Source organism: Nerophis ophidion, linkage group LG13 (assembly GCF_033978795.1).
Source record: "Nerophis ophidion isolate RoL-2023_Sa linkage group LG13, RoL_Noph_v1.0, whole genome shotgun sequence".
Taxonomy (NCBI): domain Eukaryota; kingdom Metazoa; phylum Chordata; class Actinopteri; order Syngnathiformes; family Syngnathidae; genus Nerophis; species Nerophis ophidion.
Window position 1 is genome coordinate 26,316,464 of NC_084623.1, and position 13,507 is coordinate 26,329,970.

Below are 13,507 nucleotides of genomic sequence, written 5' to 3' on the forward strand. Positions count from 1 at the left end.
TATGCTCGTCCAAAAAAAACACTGGTCTCCACCCAAAACATGTTTAGTTTTGACTCGGTCTGAAATTTATAGCAAGATTTGCAGTGTCGCCAACAGTGACCCATGTGCCTCAAGGCACTTCAGTGCTAACAGTGGGGCAAAAGTCCAAAGAGTTACATTGGCTGAGAAAAAGAGCAGTGATTATTGTATCACACACGTGTAGCTCATTGCAGAAAGGTCCTGTCAACCAGCTTGCCACATTTAAAAATTGAATTCTGAGGCCTGCCTCTCGGCTTACGGCCATACTTCCCGAAGATCGCCCGATCTCGTCTGATCTCGGAAGCTAAGCTGTGTCTAGCCTGGTTAGTACTTGGATGGGAGACTGCCTAGGAATACCAGGTGCTGTAGGCTTTTAGCGATGCTCCCAGTATAGGGCGCACTTTCTCCCTTTTGTTTTTTTCACAATGGCTATAGATACTTGCCACACTTGTCAAAACGCTACATTATGCTCGTCCAAACAAACCGCTGGTCTCCACCCAAAACATGTTTGTTTAGTTTTGACTCGGTCTGAAATTGATAGCAAGATTTGCAGTGTCGCCAACAGTGACCCATGTGCCTCAAGGCACTTCAGTGCTAACAGTGGGGCAAAAGTCCAAAGAGTTACATAGGCTAAGAAAAAGAGCAGTGATTATTGTATCACACACGTGTAGCTCATTGCAGAAAGGTCCTGTCAACCAGCTTGCCACATTTAAAAATTGAATTCTGAGGACTCCCTCTCGGCTTACGGCCATACTTCCCGAAGATCGCCTGATCTCGTCTGATCTCGGAAGCTAAGCTGGGTCTGGCCTGGTTAGTACTTGGATGGGAGACTGCCTAGGAATACCAGGCGCTGTAGGCTTTTAGCGATGCTCCCAGTATAGGGCGCACTTTCTCCCTTTTGTTTTTGTCACAAAGGCTATAGATACTTGCCACACTTGTCAAAACGCTACATTATGCTCGTCCAAACAAAACGCTGGTCTCCACCCAAAACATGTTTAGTTTTGACTCGGTCTGAAATTTATAGCAAGATTGGCAGTGTCGCCAACAGTGACCCATTTGCCTCAAGGCACTTCAGTGCTAACAGTGGGGCAAAAGTCCAAAGAGTTACATAGGCTGAGAAAAAGAGTAGTGATTATTGTATCACACACGTGTAGCTCATTGTAGAAAGTTCCTGTCAACCAGCTTGCCACATTTAAAAATTGAAGTCTGAGGACTGCGTCTCGGCTTACGGCCATACTACCCGAAGATCGCCCGATCTCGTCTGATCTCGGAAGCTAAGCTGGGTCTGTCCTGGTTAGTACTTGGATGGGAGACTGCCTAGGAATACCAGGTGCTGTAGGCTTTTAGCGATGCTCCCAGTATAGGGCGCACTTTCTCCCTTTTGTTTTTGTCACAATGGCTATAGATACTTGCCACACTTGTCAAAACGCTACGTTTATGCTTGTCCAAACAAAACACTGGTCTCCACCCAAAACATGTTTAGTTTTGACTCGTTCTGAAATTTATAGCAAGATTTGCAGTGTCGCCAACAGTGACCCATGTGCCTCAAGGCACTTCAGTGCTAACAGTGGGGCAAAAGTCCAAAGAGTTACATAGGCTGAGAAAAAGAGCAGTGATTATTGTATCACACACGTGTAGCTCATTGCAGAAAGGTCCTGTCAACCAGCTTGCCACATTTAAAAATTGAATTCTGAGGACTGCGTCTCGCTTACGGCCATACTACCTGAAGATCTCCCGATCTCGTCTGATCTCGGAAGCTAAGCTGGGTCCGGCCTGGTTAGTACTTGGTTGGGAGACTGCCTAGGAATACCAAGTGCCGTAGGCTTTTAGCGATGCTCCCAGTATAGGGCGCACTTTCTCCCTTTTGTTTTTCTCACAATGGCTATAGATACTTGCCACACTTGTCAAAACGCTACATTATGCTCGTCCAAACAAAACGCTGGTCTCCACCCAAAACATGTTTAGTTTTGACTCGGTCTGAAATTTATAGCAAGATTTGCAGTGTCGCCAACAGTGACCCATGTGCCTCAAGGCACTTCAGTGCTAACAGTGGGGCAAAAGTCCAAAGAGTTACATAGGCTGAGAAAAAGAGCAGTGATTATTGTATCACACACGTGTAGCTCATTGCAGAAAGGTCCTGTCAACCAGCTTGCCACATTTAAAAATTGAATTCTGAGGACTGCCTCTCGGCTTACGGCCATACTACCCGAAGATCGCCCGATCTCGTCTGATCTCCGAAGCTAAGTTGGGTCTGGCCTGGTTAGTACTTGGTTGGGAGACTGCCTAGGAATACCAGGTGCTGTAGGCTTTTAGCGATGCTACCAGTATAGGGCGCACTTTCTCCCTTTTGTTTTTTTCACAATGGCTAGAGATACTTGCCACACTTGTCAAAACGCTACATTATGCTCATCCAAACAAACCGCTGGTCTCCACCCAAAACATGTTTGTTTAGTTTTGACTCGGTCTGAAATTTATAGCAAGATTTGCAGTGTCGCCAACAGTGACCCATGTGCCTCAAGGCACTTCAGTGCTAACAGTGGGGCAAAAGTCCAAAGAGTTACATAGGCTGAGAAAAAGAGCAGTGATTATTGTATCACACACGTGTAGCTAATTGCAGAAAGGTCCTGTCAACCAGCTTGCCACATTTAAAAATTGAATTCTGAGGACTGCCTCTCGGCTTACGGCCATACTACCCGAAGATAGCCCGATCTCGTCTGATCTCGGAAGCTAAGCTGGGTCTGGCCTGGTTAGTACTTGGATGGGAGACTACCTAGGAATACCAGGTGCTGTAAGCTTTTAGCGATGCTCCCAGTATAGGGCGCACTTTCTCCCTTTTGTTGTTGTCACAATGGCTATAGATACTTGCCACACTTGTCAAAACGCTACGTTTATGCTCGTCCAAACAAAACACTGGTCTCCACCCAAAACATGTTTAGTTTTGACTCGGTCTGAAATTTATAGCAAGATTTGCAGTGTCGCCAACAGTCACCCATGTGCCTCAAGGCACTTCAGTGCTAACAGTGGGCCAAGAGTCCAAAGAGTTACATAGATTGAGAAAAAGAGCAGTGATTATTGTATCACACACGTGTAGCTCATTGCTGAAAGGTCCTGTCAACCAGCTTGCCACATTTAAAAATTGAATTCTGAGGACTGCGTCTCGGCTTACGGCCATGCTACCCGAAGATCGCCCGATCTCGTCTGATCTCGGAAGCTAAGCTGGGTCTGGCCTGGTTAGTACTTGGTTGGGAGACTGCCTAGGAATACCAAGTGCTGTAGGCTTTTAGCGATGCTCCCAGTATAGGGCGCACTTTCTCCCTTTTGTTTTTGTCACAATGGCTATAGATACTTGCCACACTTGTCAAAATGCTACATTATGCTCGTCCAAACAATACGCTGGTCTCCACCCAAAACAAGTTTAGTTTTGACTCGGTCTGAAATTTATAGCAAGATTTGCAGTGTCGCCAACAGTGACCCATGTGCCTCAAGGCACTTCAGTGCTAACAGTGGGGCAAAAGTCCAAAGGGTTACATAGGCTGAGAAAAAGAGTAGTGATTATTGTATCACACACGTGTAGCTCATTGTAGAAAGGTCCTGTCAACCAGCTTGCCACATTTAAAAATTGAAGTCTGAGGACTGCGTCTCGGCTTACGGCCATACTACCCGAAGATCGCCCGATCTCGTCTGAGCTCGGAAGCTAAGCTGGGTCTGGCCTGGTTAGTACTTGGATGGGAGACTGCCTAGGAACACCAGGTGCTGTAGGCTTTTAGCGATGCTCCCAGTATAGGGCGCACTTTCTCCCTTTTGTTTTTGTCACAATGGCTATAGATACTTGCCACACTTGTCAAAACGCTACGTTTATGCTTGTCCAAACAAAACACTGGTCTCCACCCAAAACATGTTTAGTTTTGACTCGGTCTGAAATTTATAGCAAGATTTGCAGTGTCGCCAACAGTGACCCATGTGCCTCAAGGCACTTCAGTGCTAACAGTGGGGCAAAAGTCCAAAGAGTTACATAGGCTGAGAAAAAGAGCAGTGATTATTGTATCACACACGTGTAGCTCATTGCAGAAAGGTCCTGTCAACCAGCTTGCCACATTTAAAAATTGAATTCTGAGGACAGCCTCTCGGCTTACGGCCATACTACCCGAAGATCGCCCGATCTCGTCTGATCTCGGAAGCTAAGCTGGGTCTGGCCTGGTTAGTACTTGGATGGGAGACTGCCTAGGAATACCAGGTGCTGTAGGCTTTTAGCGATGCTCCCAGTATAGGGCGCACTTTCTCCCTTTTGTTTTTTTCACAATGGCTATAGATACTTGCCACACTTGTCAAAACGCTACATTATGCTCGTCCAAACAAACCGCTGGTCTCCACCCAAAACATGTTTGTTTAGTTTTGACTCGGTCTGAAATTTATAGCAAGATTTGCAGTGTCGCCAACAGTGACCCATGTGCCTCAAGGCACTTCAGTGCTAACAGTGGGGCAAAAGTCCAAAGAGTTACATAGGCTAAGAAAAAGAGCAGTGATTATTGTATCACACACGTGTAGCTCATTGCAGAAAGGTCCTGTCGACCAGCTTGCCACATTTAAAAATTGAATTCTGAGGACTCCCTCTCGGCTTACGGCCATACTACCCGAAGATCGCCTGATCTCGTCTGATGTCGGAAGCTAAGCTGGGTCCGGCCTGGTTATTACTTGGATGGGAAACTGCCTAGGAATACCAGGTGCTTTAGGCTTTTAGCGATGCTCCCAGTATAGGGCGCACTTTCTCCCTTTTGTTTTTGTCACAATGGCTATAGATACTTGCCACACTTGTCAAAACGCTACATTATGCTCGTCCAAACAAAACGCTGGTCTCCACCCAAAACATGTTTAGTTTTGAATCGGTCTGTAATTTATAGCAAGATATGCAGTGTCGCCAAAAGTCACCCATGTGCCTCAAGGCACTTCGGTGCTAACAGTGGGCCAAGAGTCCAAAGAGTTACATAGGCTGAGAAAAAGAGCAGTGATTATTGTATCACACACGTGTAGCTCATTGCAGAAAGGTCCTGTCAACCAGCTTGCCACATTTAAAAATTGAATTCTGAGGACTGCGTCTCGGCTTACGGCCATACTACCTGAAGATCTCCCGATCTCGTCTGATCTCGGAAGCTAAGCTGGGTCTGGCCTGGTTAGTACTTGGTTGGGAGACTGCCTAGGAATACCAAGTGCCGTAGGCTTTTAGCGATGCTCCCAGTATAGGGCGCACTTTCTCCCTTTTGTTTTTCTCAAAAAGGCTATAGATACTTGCCACACTTGTCAAAACGCTACATTATGCCCGTCCAAACAAAACGCTGGTCTCCACCCAAAACAAGTTTAGTTTTGACTCGGTCTGAAATTTATAGCAATATTTGCAGTGTCGCCAACAGTGACCCATGTGCCTCAAGGCACTTCAGTGCTAACAGTGGGGCAAAAGTCCAAAGAGTTACATAGGCTGAGAAAAAGAGCAGTGATTATTGTATCACACACGTGTAGCTCATTGCAGAAAGGTCCTGTCAACCAGCTTGCCACATTTAAAAATTGAATTCTGAGGACTCCCTCTCGGCTTACGGCCATACTTCCCGAAGATCGCCTGATCTCGTCTGATCTCGGAAGCTAAGCTGGGTCTGGCCTGGTTAGTACTTGGATGGGAGACTGCATAGGAATACCAGGCGCTGTAGGCTTTTAGCGATGCTCCCAGTATAGGGCGCACTTTCTCCCTTTTGTTTTTGTCACAATGGCTATAGATACTTGCCACACTTGTCAAAATGCTACATTATGCTCGTCCAAACAAAACGCTGGTCTCCACCCAAAACATGTTTAGTTTTGACTCGGTCTGAAATTTATAGCAAGATTTGCAGTGTCGCCAACAGTGACCCATGTGCCTCAAGGCACTTCAGTGCTAACAGTGGGGCAAAAGTCCAAAGAGTTACATAGGCTGAGAAAAAGAGTAGTGATTATTGTATCACACACGTGTAGCTCATTGTAGAAAGGTCCTGTCAACCAGCTTGCCACATTTAAAAATTGAAGTCTGAGGACTGCGTCTCGGCTTACGGCCATACTACCCGAAGATCGCCCGATCTCGTCTGAGCTCGGAAGCTAAGCTGGGTCTGGCCTGGTTAGTACTTGGATGGGAGACTGCCTAGGAATACCAGGTGCTGTAGGCTTTTAGCGATGCTCCCAGTATAGGGCGCACTTTCTCCCTTTTGTTTTTGTCACAATGGCTATAGATACTTGCCACACTTGTCAAAACGCTACGTTTATGCTCGTCCAAAAAAAACACTGGTCTCCACCCAAAACATGTTTAGTTTTGACTCGGTCTGAAATTTATAGCAAGATTTGCAGTGTCGCCAACAGTGACCCATGTGCCTCAAGGCACTTCAGTGCTAACAGTGGGGCAAAAGTCCAAAGAGTTACATTGGCTGAGAAAAAGAGCAGTGATTATTGTATCACACACGTGTAGCTCATTGCAGAAAGGTCCTGTCAACCAGCTTGCCACATTTAAAAATTGAATTCTGAGGCCTGCCTCTCGGCTTACGGCCATACTACCCGAAGATCGCCCGATCTCGTCTGATCTCGGAAGCTAAGCTGTGTCTAGCCTGGTTAGTACTTGGATGGGAGACTGCCTAGGAATACCAGGTGCTGTAGGCTTTTAGCGATGCTCCCAGTATAGGGCGCACTTTCTCCCTTTTGTTTTTTTCACAATGGCTATAGATACTTGCCACACTTGTCAAAACGCTACATTATGCTCGTCCAAACAAACCGCTGGTCTCCACCCAAAACATGTTTGTTTAGTTTTGACTCGGTCTGAAATTGATAGCAAGATTTGCAGTGTCGCCAACAGTGACCCATGTGCCTCAAGGCACTTCAGTGCTAACAGTGGGGCAAAAGTCCAAAGAGTTACATAGGCTAAGAAAAAGAGCAGTGATTATTGTATCACACACGTGTAGCTCATTGCAGAAAGGTCCTGTCAACCAGCTTGCCACATTTAAAAATTGAATTCTGAGGACTCCCTCTCGGCTTACGGCCATACTTCCCGAAGATCGCCTGATCTCGTCTGATCTCGGAAGCTAAGCTGGGTCTGGCCTGGTTAGTACTTGGATGGGAGACTGCCTAGGAATACCAGGCGCTGTAGGCTTTTAGCGATGCTCCCAGTATAGGGCGCACTTTCTCCCTTTTGTTTTTGTCACAAAGGCTATAGATACTTGCCACACTTGTCAAAACGCTACATTATGCTCGTCCAAACAAAACGCTGGTCTCCACCCAAAACATGTTTAGTTTTGACTCGGTCTGAAATTTATAGCAAGATTGGCAGTGTCGCCAACAGTGACCCATTTGCCTCAAGGCACTTCAGTGCTAACAGTGGGGCAAAAGTCCAAAGAGTTACATAGGCTGAGAAAAAGAGTAGTGATTATTGTATCACACACGTGTAGCTCATTGTAGAAAGTTCCTGTCAACCAGCTTGCCACATTTAAAAATTGAAGTCTGAGGACTGCGTCTCGGCTTACGGCCATACTACCCGAAGATCGCCCGATCTCGTCTGATCTCGGAAGCTAAGCTGGGTCTGGCCTGGTTAGTACTTGGATGGGAGACTGCCTAGGAATACCAGGTGCTGTAGGCTTTTAGCGATGCTCCCAGTATAGGGCGCACTTTCTCCCTTTTGTTTTTGTCACAATGGCTATAGATACTTGCCACACTTGTCAAAAGGCTACGTTTATGCTCGTCCAAAAAAAACACTGGTCTCCACCCAAAACATGTTTAGTTTTGACTCGGTCTGAAATTTATAGCAAGATTTGCAGTGTCGCCAACAGTGACCCATGTGCCTCAAGGCACTTCAGTGCTAACAGTGGGGCAAAAGTCCAAAGAGTTACATAGGCTGAGAAAAAGAGCAGTGATTATTGTATCACACACGTGTAGCTCATTGCAGAAAGGTCCTGTCAACCAGCTTGCCACATTTAAAAATTGAATTCTGAGGACTCCCTCTCGGCTTACGGCCATACTACCCGAAGATCGCCCGATCTCGTCTGATCTCGGAAGCTAAGCTGGGTCTGGCCTGGTTAGTACTTGGTTGGGAGACTGCCTAGGAATAGCAGGTGCTGTAGACTTTTAGCGATGCTACCAGTATAGGGCACACTTTCTCCCTTTTGTTTTTTTCACAATGGCTATAGATACTTGCCACACTTGTCAAAACGCTACATTATGCTCGTCCAAACAAACCGCTGGTCTCCACCCAAAACATGTTTGTTTAGTTTTGACTCGGTCTGAAATTTATAGCAAGATTTGCAGTGTCGCCAACAGTGACCCATGTGCCTCAAGGCACTTCAGTGCTAACATTGGGGCAAAAGTCCAAAGAGTTACATAGGCTGAGAAAAAGGCCAGTGATTATTGTATCACACACGTGTAGCTGATTGCAGAAAGGTCCTGTCAACCAGCTTGCCACATTTAAAAATTGAATTCTGAGGACTGCATCTCGGCTTACGGCCATACTACCCGAAGATCGCCTGATCTCGTCTGATCTCGGAAGCTAAGCTGGGTCTGGCCTGGTCAGTACTTGGATGGGAGACTGCCTAGGAATACCAGGTGCTGTAGGCTTTTAGCGATGCTCCCAGTAGAGGGCGCACTTTCTCCCTTTAGTTTTTGTCACAATGGCTATAGATACTTGCCACACTTGTCAAAACGCTACATTATGCTCGTCCAAACAAAACGCTGGTCTCCACCCAAAACAAGTTTAGTTTTGACTCGGTCTGAAATTTATAGCAAGATTTGCAGTGTCGCCAACAGTGACCCATGTGCCTCAAGGCACTTCAGTGCTAACAGTGGGGCAAAAGTCCAAAGAGTTACATAGGCTGAGAAAAAGAGCAGTGATTATTGTATCACACACGTGTAGCTCATTGCAGAAAGGTCCTGTCAACCAGCTTGCCACATTTAAAAATTGAATTCTGAGGACTGCCTCTCGGCTTACGGCCATACTACCCGAAGATCGCCCGATCTCGTCTGATCTCGGAAGCTAAGCTGGGTCTGTCCTGGTTAGTACTTGGTTGGGAGGCTGCCTAGGAATACCAGGGGCTGTAGGCTTTTAGCGATGCTACCAGTATAGGGCGCACTTTCTCCCTTTTGTTTTTTTCACAATGGCTATAGATACTTGCCACACTTGTCAAAACGCTACATTATGCTCGCCCAAACAAACCGCTGGTCTCCACCCAAAACATGTTTGTTTAGTTTTGACTTGGTCTGAAATTTATAGCAAGATTTGCAGTGTCGCCAACAGTGACCCATGTGCCTCAAGGCACTTCAGTGCTAACATTGGGGCAAAAGTCCAAAGAGTTACATAGGCTGAGAAAAAGAGCAGTGATTATTGTATCACACACGTGTAGCTCATTGCAGAAAGGTCCTGTCAACCAGCTTGCCACATTTAAAAATTGAATTCTGAGGACTCCCTCTCGGCTTACGGCCATACTACCCGAAGATCGCCTGATCTCGTCTGATCTCGGAAGCTAAGCTGGGTCTGGCCTGTTTAGTACTTGGATGGGAGACTGCCTAGGAATACCAGGTGCTGTAGGCTTTTAGCGATGCTCCCAGTATAGGGCGCACTTTCTCCCTTTTGTTTTTTTCACAATGGCTATAGATACTTGCCACACTTGTCAAAACGCTACATTATGCTCGTCCAAACAAACCGCTGGTCTCCACCCAAAACATGTTTGTTTAGTTTTGACTCTGTCTGAAATTTATAGCAAGATTTGCAGTGTCGCCAACAGTGACCCATGTGCCTCAAGGCACTTCAGTGCTAACAGTGGGGCAAAAGTCCAAAGAGTTACATAGGCTGAGAAAAAGAGCAGTGATTATTGTATCACACACGTGTAGCTAAGTGCAGAAAGGTCCTGTCAACCAGCTTGCCACATTTAAAAATTTAATTCTGAGGACTGCCTCTCGGCTTACGGCCATACTACCCGAAGATCGCCCGATCTCGTCTGATCTCGGAAGCTAAGCTGGGTCTGGCCTGGTTAGTACTTGGATGGGAGACTGCCTAGGAATACCAGGTGCTGTAAGCTTTTAGCGATGCTCCCAGTATAGGGCGCACTTTCTCCCTTTTGTTTTTGTCACAATGGCTATAGATACTTGCCACACTTGTCAAAACGCTACATTATGCTCGTCCAAACAAAACGCTGGTCTCCACCCAAAACATGTTTAGTTTTGACTCGGTCTGAAATTTATAGCAAGATTTGCAGTGTCGCCAACAGTGACCCATGTGCCTCAAGGCACTTCAGTGCTAAGAGTGGGGCAAAAGTCCAAAGAGTTACATAGGCTGAGAAAAAGAGTAGTGATTATTGTATCACACACGTGTAGCTCATTGCAGAAAGGTCCTGTCAACCAGCTTCCCACATTTAAAAATTGAAGTCTGAGGACTGCGTCTCGGCTTACGGCCATACTACCCGAAGATCGCCCGATCTCGTCTGAGCTCGTAAGCTAAGCTGGGTCTGGCCTGGTTAGTACTTGGATGGGAGACTGCCTAGGAATACCAGGTGCTGTAGGCTTTTAGCGATGCTCCCAGTATAGGGCGCACTTTCTCCCTTTTGTTTTTGTCACAATGGCTATAGATACTTGCCACACTTGTCAAAACGCTACGTTTATGCTTGTCCAAACAAAACACTGGTCTCCACCCAAAAAATGTTTAGTTTTGATTCGGTCTGAAATTTATAGCAAGATTTGCAGTGTCGCCAACAGTGACCCATGTGCCTCAAGGCACTTCAGTGCTAACAGTGGGGCAAAAGTCCAAAGAGTTACATAGGCTGAGAAAAAGAGTAGTGATTATTGTATCACACACGTGTAGCTCATTGCAGAAAGGTCCTGTCAACCAGCTTGCCACATTTAAAAATTGAAGTCTGAGGACTGCGTCTCGGCTTACGGCCATACTACCCGAAGATCGCCCGATCTCGTCTGAGCTCGGATGCTAAGCTGGGTCTGGCCTGGTTAGTACTTGGATGGGAGACTGCCTAGGAATACCAGGTGCTGTAGGCTTTTAGCGATGCTCCCAGTATAGGGCGCACTTTCTCCCTTTTGTTTTTGTCACAATGGCTAGAGATACTTGCCACACTTGTCAAAACGCTACATTATGCTCGTCCAAACAAACCGCTGGTCTCCACCCAAAACATGTTTGTTTAGTTTTGACTCGGTCTGAAATTTATAGCAAGATTTGCAGTGTCGCCAACAGTGACCCATGTGCCTCAAGGCACTTCAGTGCTAACAGTGGGGCAAAAGTCCAAAGAGTTACATAGGCTGAGAAAAAGAGCAGTGATAATTGTATCACACACGTGTAGCTCATTGCAGAAAGGTCCTGTCAACCAGCTTGCCACATTTAAAAATTGAATTCTGAGGACTACCTCTCGGCTTACTGCCATACTACCCGAAGATCGCCCGATCTCGTCTGATCTCGGAAGCTAAGCTGGGTCCGGCCTGGTTAGTACTTGGTTGGGAGACTGCCTAGGAATACCAGGTGCTGTAGGCTTTTGGCGATGCTACCAGTATAGGGCGCACTTTCTCCCTTTTGTTTTTTTCACAATGGCTATAGATACTTGCCACACTTGTCAAAACGCTACATTATGCTCGTCCAAACAAAACGCTGGTCTCCACCCAAAACACGTTTAGTTTTGACTCGGTCTGAAATTTATAGCAAGATTTGCAGTGTCGCCAACAGTGACCCATGTGCCTCAAGGCACTTCAGTGCTAACAGTGGGGCAAAAGTCCAAAGAGTTACATAGGCTGAGAAAAAGAGTAGTGATTATTGTATCACACACGTGTAGCTCATTGCAGAAAGGTCCTGTCAACCAACTTCCCACATTTAAAAATTGAAGTCTGAGGCCTGCGTCTCGGCTTACGGTCATACTACCCGAAGATCGCCCGATCTCGTCTGATCTCGGAAGCTAAGCTGGGTCTGGCCTGGTTAGTACTTGGATGGGAGACTGCCTAGGAATACCAGGTGCTGTAGGCTTTTAGCGATGCTCCCAGTATAGGGCGCACTTTCTCCCTTTTGTTTTTGTCACAATGGCTATAGATACTTGCCACATTTGTCAAAACGCTACATTATGCTCGTCCAAACAAACCGCTGGTCTCCACCCAAAACATGTTTGTTTAGTTTTGACTCGGTCTGAAATTTATAGCAAGATTTGCAGTGTCGCCAACAGTGACCCATGTGCCTCAAGGCACTTCAGTGCTAACAGTGGGGCAAAAGTCCAAAGAGTTACATAGGCTGAGAAAAAGAGCAGTGATTATTGTATCACACACGTGTAGCTAATTGCAGAAAGGTCCTGTCAACCAGCTTGCCACATTTAAAAATTGAATTCTGAGGACTGCCTCTCGGCTTACGGCCATACTACCCGAAGATAGCCCGATCTCGTCTGATCTCGGAAGCTAAGCTGGGTCTGGCCTGGTTAGTGCTTGGATGGGAGACTGCCTAGGAATACCAGGTGCTGTAAGCTTTTAGCGATGCTCCCAGTATAGGGCGCACTTTCTCCCTTTTGTTTCTGTCACAATGGCTATAGATACTTGCCACACTTGTCAAAACGCTACATTATGCTCGTCCAAACAAAACGCTGGTCTCCACCCAAAACATGTTTAGTTTTGACTCGGTCTGAAATTTATAGCAAGATTTGCAGTGTCGCCAACAGTGACCCATGTGCCTCAAGGCACTTCAGTGCTAACAGTGGGGCAAAAGTCCAAAGAGTTACATAGGCTGAGAAAAAGAGCAGTGATTATTGTATCACACACGTGTAGCTCATTGCAGAAAGGTCCTGTCAACCAGCTTACCACATCTAAAAATTGAATTCTGAGGACTGCGTCTCGGCTTACGGCCATACTACCCGAAGATCGCCCGATCTCGTCTGATCTCGGAAGCTAAGCTGGGTCTGGCCTGGTTAGTACTTGGTTGGGAGACTTCCTAGGAATACCAAGTGCTGTAGGCTTTTAGCGATGCTCGCAGTATAGGGCGCACTTTCTCCCTTTTGTTTTTGTCACAATGGCTATAGATACTTGCCACACTTGTCAAAATGCTACATTATGCTCGTCCAAACAATACGCTGGTCTCCACCCGAAACAAGTTTAGTTTTGACTCGGTCTGAAATTTATAGCAAGATTTGCAGTGTCGCCAACAGTGACCCATGTGCCTCAAGGCACTTCAGTGCTAACAGTGGGGCAAAAGTCCAAAGAGTTACATAGGCTGAGAAAAAGAGTAGTGATTATTGTATCACACACGTGTAGCTCATTGCAGAAAGGTCCTGTCAACCAGCTTACCACATCTAAAAATTGAATTCTGAGGACTGCGTCTCGGCTTACGGCCATACTACCCGAAGATCGCCCGATCTCGTCTGATCTCGGAAGCTAAGCTGGGTCTGGCCTGGTTAGTACTTGGTTGGGAGACTTCCTAGGAATACCAAGTGCTGTAGGCTTTTAGCGATGCTCGCAGTATAGGGCGCACTTTCTC

General features: G+C 46.4%; 1 non-coding gene and 27 pseudogenes across 1 annotated transcript; all 28 read left to right on the plus strand.

Moving 5' to 3' along the window:
- The first annotated feature begins 271 nt into the window (after nucleotides 1-271).
- LOC133567137 (5S ribosomal RNA) lies at nucleotides 272-390 on the plus strand (annotated as a pseudogene).
- Nucleotides 391-758: 368 nt separating this feature from the next.
- On the plus strand, nucleotides 759-877 carry LOC133566370 (5S ribosomal RNA; annotated as a pseudogene).
- Nucleotides 878-1,241: 364 nt separating this feature from the next.
- Nucleotides 1,242-1,360, plus strand: LOC133565906 (5S ribosomal RNA; annotated as a pseudogene).
- Nucleotides 1,361-1,724: 364 nt separating this feature from the next.
- LOC133566906 (5S ribosomal RNA) lies at nucleotides 1,725-1,843 on the plus strand (annotated as a pseudogene).
- Nucleotides 1,844-2,207: 364 nt separating this feature from the next.
- LOC133566158 (5S ribosomal RNA) lies at nucleotides 2,208-2,326 on the plus strand (annotated as a pseudogene).
- A 368-nt stretch (nucleotides 2,327-2,694) lies between these two features.
- Nucleotides 2,695-2,813, plus strand: LOC133565454 (5S ribosomal RNA; annotated as a pseudogene).
- A 365-nt stretch (nucleotides 2,814-3,178) lies between these two features.
- On the plus strand, nucleotides 3,179-3,297 carry LOC133566977 (5S ribosomal RNA; annotated as a pseudogene).
- Nucleotides 3,298-3,661: 364 nt separating this feature from the next.
- LOC133565482 (5S ribosomal RNA) lies at nucleotides 3,662-3,780 on the plus strand (annotated as a pseudogene).
- A 365-nt stretch (nucleotides 3,781-4,145) lies between these two features.
- Nucleotides 4,146-4,264, plus strand: LOC133567645 (5S ribosomal RNA; annotated as a pseudogene).
- A 368-nt stretch (nucleotides 4,265-4,632) lies between these two features.
- LOC133567476 (5S ribosomal RNA) lies at nucleotides 4,633-4,751 on the plus strand (annotated as a pseudogene).
- A 364-nt stretch (nucleotides 4,752-5,115) lies between these two features.
- Nucleotides 5,116-5,234, plus strand: LOC133566720 (5S ribosomal RNA; annotated as a pseudogene).
- Nucleotides 5,235-5,598: 364 nt separating this feature from the next.
- LOC133566517 (5S ribosomal RNA) lies at nucleotides 5,599-5,717 on the plus strand (annotated as a pseudogene).
- A 364-nt stretch (nucleotides 5,718-6,081) lies between these two features.
- On the plus strand, nucleotides 6,082-6,200 carry LOC133565370 (5S ribosomal RNA; annotated as a pseudogene).
- Nucleotides 6,201-6,565: 365 nt separating this feature from the next.
- Nucleotides 6,566-6,684, plus strand: LOC133567033 (5S ribosomal RNA; annotated as a pseudogene).
- Nucleotides 6,685-7,052: 368 nt separating this feature from the next.
- LOC133566371 (5S ribosomal RNA) lies at nucleotides 7,053-7,171 on the plus strand (annotated as a pseudogene).
- A 364-nt stretch (nucleotides 7,172-7,535) lies between these two features.
- Nucleotides 7,536-7,654, plus strand: LOC133567646 (5S ribosomal RNA; annotated as a pseudogene).
- Nucleotides 7,655-8,019: 365 nt separating this feature from the next.
- LOC133566946 (5S ribosomal RNA) lies at nucleotides 8,020-8,138 on the plus strand (annotated as a pseudogene).
- A 368-nt stretch (nucleotides 8,139-8,506) lies between these two features.
- Nucleotides 8,507-8,625, plus strand: LOC133566087 (5S ribosomal RNA; annotated as a pseudogene).
- Nucleotides 8,626-8,989: 364 nt separating this feature from the next.
- Nucleotides 8,990-9,108, plus strand: LOC133566871 (5S ribosomal RNA; annotated as a pseudogene).
- Nucleotides 9,109-9,476: 368 nt separating this feature from the next.
- On the plus strand, nucleotides 9,477-9,595 carry LOC133566208 (5S ribosomal RNA; annotated as a pseudogene).
- Nucleotides 9,596-9,963: 368 nt separating this feature from the next.
- LOC133565121 (5S ribosomal RNA) lies at nucleotides 9,964-10,082 on the plus strand. Its single transcript, XR_009809420.1, has one exon. It is a non-coding gene; the product is annotated as a 5S ribosomal RNA (ribosomal RNA).
- Nucleotides 10,083-10,446: 364 nt separating this feature from the next.
- LOC133566572 (5S ribosomal RNA) lies at nucleotides 10,447-10,565 on the plus strand (annotated as a pseudogene).
- Nucleotides 10,566-10,930: 365 nt separating this feature from the next.
- LOC133566251 (5S ribosomal RNA) lies at nucleotides 10,931-11,049 on the plus strand (annotated as a pseudogene).
- Nucleotides 11,050-11,417: 368 nt separating this feature from the next.
- LOC133566400 (5S ribosomal RNA) lies at nucleotides 11,418-11,536 on the plus strand (annotated as a pseudogene).
- A 364-nt stretch (nucleotides 11,537-11,900) lies between these two features.
- On the plus strand, nucleotides 11,901-12,019 carry LOC133565101 (5S ribosomal RNA; annotated as a pseudogene).
- A 368-nt stretch (nucleotides 12,020-12,387) lies between these two features.
- On the plus strand, nucleotides 12,388-12,506 carry LOC133566667 (5S ribosomal RNA; annotated as a pseudogene).
- A 364-nt stretch (nucleotides 12,507-12,870) lies between these two features.
- LOC133566327 (5S ribosomal RNA) lies at nucleotides 12,871-12,989 on the plus strand (annotated as a pseudogene).
- A 364-nt stretch (nucleotides 12,990-13,353) lies between these two features.
- LOC133566329 (5S ribosomal RNA) lies at nucleotides 13,354-13,472 on the plus strand (annotated as a pseudogene).
- Nucleotides 13,473-13,507: the final 35 nt, after the last annotated feature.